This window comes from Nicrophorus vespilloides, unplaced genomic scaffold (genome assembly GCF_001412225.1).
Source record: "Nicrophorus vespilloides isolate i.1.1-1 unplaced genomic scaffold, Nicve_v1.0, whole genome shotgun sequence".
Lineage (NCBI taxonomy): Eukaryota > Metazoa > Arthropoda > Insecta > Coleoptera > Silphidae > Nicrophorus > Nicrophorus vespilloides.
In genome coordinates, this window is record NW_017095810.1 from 191,327 (window position 1) to 197,430 (window position 6,104).

At 29.5% G+C, this 6,104-nt stretch overlaps 1 protein-coding gene across 2 annotated transcripts in view; it reads right to left on the bottom strand.

The window, feature by feature from the left end:
• Positions 1 to 6,104, bottom strand: part of LOC108565215 (flotillin-2) — a 137,038-nt gene that overhangs the window by 70,848 nt on the left and 60,086 nt on the right. The window lies entirely within an intron of this gene.

Below are 6,104 nucleotides of genomic sequence, written 5' to 3' on the forward strand. Positions count from 1 at the left end.
AATAGACAAAGCTGCAAGTGCGCTCCACGTTGCAACTATGTTTCCAAAAATTCGAGGAGACCGCAGCGAACCGCGAAAGAAGACGGTTGAGGTCTCCAGTTGAGAATATATTAATATATATTTATAATCTCCAAAAGGACGGTGTTGGTGCTCTAGAGGAGCTAAGACCCACCGTCGGAGAAGAAGTGTGCTGATCTGATGAAGCAGTGATAAGAGTTCTTCCTCTCTATAAAAGGAAGTGGCGCCCTGAACCTTCCCACGTCACGGACTCACGCCCTAGCCGGCTAAAGATTGATATATCTTGTTTTTTATGTACACGAGCGCTATCGTGTTACATTTTTGGCGACCAACAGGGGCGACGCTTAGCGTCGGATCAAGAGTGTAATTAAAAGAAGATTGAAGGACGTGAGGAAGAATAGATAAATTTTAATTAGAAGGTACGATTTTGGAGAAGATTTTATTTATCGTTGGTACGGTTTTTTTCAGAACGATAATCATTCATTTTTTTTTATTGCTTATCAGTTTCAATTCAGTTTATTCGAATTTGAAGACATTTTTTCTACATTAGATTATTTTCAATTTAGTATAGTTTAGTTTTGATATAAATTTAAATATAAACATGGATGTACAAAGACTCTTGAAAGATGAATGCATCTATGAATTAACGGTGCGCGGTGCAAGAGTTTTCGACCACTCAACGCACAATCAGTTGAAGAGTAAACTTGCGCCTCTTCTATTGCAGGAAACTGGGTTCAGTTCCCAGCAGCTGTGATAATAATTTATCTCAATTCAAAGATGATCCTCAATTGGAAGATAGTATTGAAGATGAAGAAAAAGAAGAAGAGATACCCTTGTCTGCACAACTTGAATCATCTATAAGAAAAATTGAATCTGAAGAAGATTATGATGTGCCACTCACCTCAAATGATGTCAAAAAATTAGTTATTAAAGAAGAAAATTACTATCAGTTGAAAGAAGAAAATAATGAGGTCATCTATGGAAAGGATCCAAACATTTCAGTTGCCAGCAGCTGTGATAATAATTTATCTCAATTAAAAGATGATTCTCAATTTGAAGATAGTATTGAAGATGAAGAAAATGAAGAAGAGATACACTTGTCTGCACAACTTGAATCATCTTTAAGAAAAATTGTATTTGAAGAAGATGAGGATGTGCCATTCACCTCAAGAAAGAAGGCGAATAAAGAGAAAAGGAAGAAGAGGAAAAATTATGGTTCAGATGTTGAAATGGAAGAGAAATATAAGGTCAAGAAGAAAGCGAAGTTGAAAAAGGAAAAAACATATAAGGTCAAGAAATAAAAGAAGACGAAGAAAGAGAAAAGCAAAAAGCGGAAAAAGTATAATCCGATGGATGAAGACGTTAAATAGAAGACTTCAATTAAGAAGAAGGATAATCAGAAAACGTTGTTTGGAAAATTCAAGTTTTTTGTGAAAACCAGATGGAAGAAGAAGAATTAATTAAGTCAACATCAACGGCGAACCAAATGGAAGGAAAAGTAGTCGAGAAGACTCACTTGACGGAAGGAATTGACCTTGTTTAGAATTTTTTTTTTCTTTATAATCATTATTATTATCATTAGTATTAATTTTTGTTTGTTGTAGGAAAAAAAATTATTTGTATATTAGTATTCACTTGACACTTGACTAAGAACAATATTTGAAGATGAGAGATACGAATAAGAGAACGTTCAGAACACATAGGGAGCAACTAGAGTTCTACAATAAAAAGTTGAAATTAGAAAAAAAATATAAGAAAAATGAGTCTGAAGTGAGTGAGCCGCAGCCACAACCAGTAGAAGAAAAGCAGGAGGAATTTGTCATACCAGAGTATGCTGTGGAAGCGATTATAAATATGCCTCAGAGCATATTCGATGAGCTGTTAGCTTATCAGCAGACCACAGAAGCCAAATAATACAAAACATCAACTATTTTGTCCAATGTCCCTAAATTTATTCCCCAGTCGCATTTTTTTCTCACGCATTCATAATTCCATACATTTTGTTGTAACATAGTAAATTATACTTGTCGAGCCAAAATATAAAGAGGAAAAAGAACATTCGGACTGATCGAAGCTGCACTGTGAAGTATTACTAAATTATATCGAAAAAAGCATAAACAATCAACTTTAGACTTTAAAATATGATTTTACCTTGTATGTAAGTAGATACAACTTTTCTTTGTACGAGAAAAGCTTTATTTTTCATTACAAAGAAATGTTTCTCCTTTTCTGTTCATTGTATTTTTTTACCTCTAAAAACGAAGTTTCGCTTAACGAGGTAATTTTATTTTATTATTTTTATGTCGTGTAATTTTATTCACAATCTGTTTATCAATGTGAACATTGAGTAAATTTAAGATCGCGGTTGACATTAATGGATAATCTTTCCCGATAGATAGTTATCATTATGATGATGTTTAATTTGTTGGTTGGCTGTCGTCTTGAAGGTTAACTACAGTAGTATATTAATGCTCTGTGATTCCACTATTTCATTTCACTGTGAATCTGCTGCTATCCTTAACACTGTCATTGTCCATCGACTTGGCTGAAGGTCCATATGCTGAACCTCATTCATTTCACTGTCCATCTGTGATGAACGATGGCCCTATTGCTGCAAGTACTGAGAGGGCTCACAAAGGGCCTGGCTTGACCAGGATTCGAACCAGCGGCATACCCGGCGAGATCTTAACAATTCGGCTATTAGTCGCCCTAGGTAATTTTATAAAAAAAACATCCCATTCATTAATTGAGTACTAATATATAGGAATCCAAAATAAAACTATATACGAAAATCAAATGTGCTAATAAAGTTGCCTATATGTTTCTAGTTCTATTTGTAGATAGAAAATAAAATATTTGAAATAGCAGACTCACATAAACTTAAACAATGTTAAATTTTAGCATATAATGACTTATTACTACTTATTGTTTACAATAAATATCACAAAACTAAAAATAATATTTTACCAATTATAAGTCTAAAGAAATTATATAATTTAGAATGAATAGGAAGCAATGGGTATAGTACATAGTTCTTTGTGACTCGCATACAAATACATTAAAAATAGTATTTATTACACTTGTTAACATAAAGTAATCATTTATAGTAAATACACGCATTTCTTCAACTAAACTTGTTTGCATCTGCAGTTTTCTATCAGTAACTCAAATCAAGTGGAACCTTGACCATAGTCTATCCCTATAGTGTTTATATCTTAAATTATACATAATTATTCTTCAATAACAAAAACAACTGAATTTACAGATTTTTTTTTTAAATTTACTCTATTACCTTGATCCCAAAACTAAACCATAAAATAACATAATTTTAACATTCATATTTTGCAATAAATTATTAACTTATTAAGTGCCTATAATTAAAATATTTCCAAGTATTCTTTGTCACACGTCTCTTTACTAAATAAACTATTCATAAACAACAAATTTAATCGATATTTAACAAATTAAATAATAACAAAAAAAAAAGAAAATTTCATCACCCCGTATATTATATATTTTATTTCAATTACTATTAGTGTGTATATACAATATATGACAGACAAGCAAAATTCTAGTGAAACTTTCACTCCCATTTTTTTACGATTTCTGCAATGTCGAATTTCTCAATGCTAAACTTACAACAACAACAAAAAACAGATTTTCTGTTTCTCTTTTCTATACATTTCCAGCTCGATGCAATTGCCTTTTGACGTCAACGTGGAATTTCAGAGAAAACAATTAATGCAAATGCAATGTTAATTAATTACTATTTCCTACAATTTTTCTCTAGTAAAAAGTAACATTTATATTTGTTAGAAGAAGTTTCATTAACATTATTTAAAGAAGCTAAAAGTGTAAATGAACAGAACTTTACATGCGAGCATCGTTGAAATACGCATTTTTTTTTTCATTCAAGGAAATTCCATTCATGGTTAATGTATTATAATGGAGGTTTCCATTTCCTGGTTGCTTTATTCTCTTGTTGTTTTATTTTTTCTTATACATCTTCGAGTGATCAAAAAAGCAACAAATTTGAGAGAGAATAATCAACTGTAGTAATTTCAAATTACATTCGGTATTCCCAACGCAGAAACATATACTAATTACTAATTTTTTGATTGCAGCGTTAATTTAAAAAATAATTATTTAAAAAAAAATACTCATTAAACACAAAATTGAGTTATAAACGTACGTTAGTTAAAGTAAAATTAAATGATTACTTAACTGTTAATTGCACTTACATAATATTGGTTAAAATTTAACGTATGGATCCACGGAATAAAAATAGGATATTTACCTGAAAAAGAACAATATAATTTTAGATTTTTAAGAATTTTAAAGTAATATTATAAACAATTTACATAAAAGCAAATTATAAATAGTGCAACTGCTTCGGTCAGTCCAGATTCACTATAGTCCTGTTTGAAAATGTCAAAACAAACTAAATTTTAATTGAAATTAATTCTGAACAAAAATTCTATTTTTGTGCTTTTTATTTTTATACGGTTTTAAACTCCTCAATTATTGCGGTTTTAAACAGTTGGCGGAACTGGACTATGCGAGGTATTATTTGTTCTTTACTTTAATGACTTTAATGATATAATAGTAATTATACATTTAGTGTCATCGTTTATCAAGTGTAACTACCAATTGACTAAGTTGGTAGTTTTCAGAATATACGACCAATATTCCATTAAGGAAATTACCGTGGTCTTTGATCCACCACGTTCTTATTGAAAAACTGACGGACTAACTCGTATTTAATCGTTGAAAAAAAAACTTTGTTTCTTTCCACATAAATTTAGCACATTACGCATACAAATAATGATACTATAATGTTCTAAAAATAAAATAAAGAAAAAATAATATTCTGTTTAGATAATCAAGTTTAATTATACTTTCAGTTAAATTTTCAACTATTCGATTCAATTTCTACATCTTATGAAATTTTTATTAATCATATTAATCAAATTTGTCTATAAAAACAAAACAATTTAACTTGAGAAACAAAAAAAAAACAATCATGTCTTTTTTAGTGCTATTTCAAAGTCCTCGATTAGTCCGTTTTAGTCCGGATCAATGTATTTTTGTTATATAGAAATATTGAAACATTTTATATTTAGGAGCAGGATATGATGATTTGATTTCTTTTTTTTTTTGTTATTCGATCAGAACACTTCTACGTATCAATTATATAATGATTTTACAAATATAGTCTAATTAACATCTTCAAAATAAACAATTAATTGTAAATAATAACAGCAATAATATGCGCAATGTCAAGTATTCGATGATTTCGCTATAAATTCGAAAAGAAGGAAATTCATTTGCAGATTTCGCAATGATTGTTCCGCTCTTAAAGTAATATTCAATATCACGAATGTATTCAAATATTACAAAAAAGGACCTTGAATCATCAAATATATGTTACAACATATATATTTTGGATCTTCACATGATTTTGAACTTGACCGAGATATTTTCAATAAGTGCAATTGAAAACATCTCACAATTGTTTACAATTACGTAAGAAGGAATGTTTAAAGCCTTCATAAATTAATCAAAATTGTATTTACATATTTTTTCAATAACAATAAAAGAAATAATAAAAAAAGTATTAGTTTGTGAGGAAAAAGAATGATTCAATATATTTTTTTGAGAATGTATTTTGTATGTAAAAGTTGCAAAAAAAAAATGATGATCGTCTCGTTTTTTCTATTAACGAATTTCAAAATTTGTCAATTTACTCAGCATTTTTTTTAGCATTTGTTCGTAATAGGACCAATTATTATTTTTGCAATATTATATAAAATTTAAACTTGAAAGTTAAATTTATTGTATAGGTTCTGCCAATATCCCGTACAGATTGAAACCGGACTATTCGAGGAACTAAATAAATACAAAAATTGACTGCACAAAAAGATTTGACTTTAAAGAGAAAAAAATATTATGTATACCATTTTTGTTTCGTTTGCTTTAAACCGGATTATAAAAAAAACTGAATAGGTTGAAGCCGCACTATACGAGGTATTGATGTACGTATATACAAAAGGAATATTGACTGCAATATTACACGTATGTGAAAA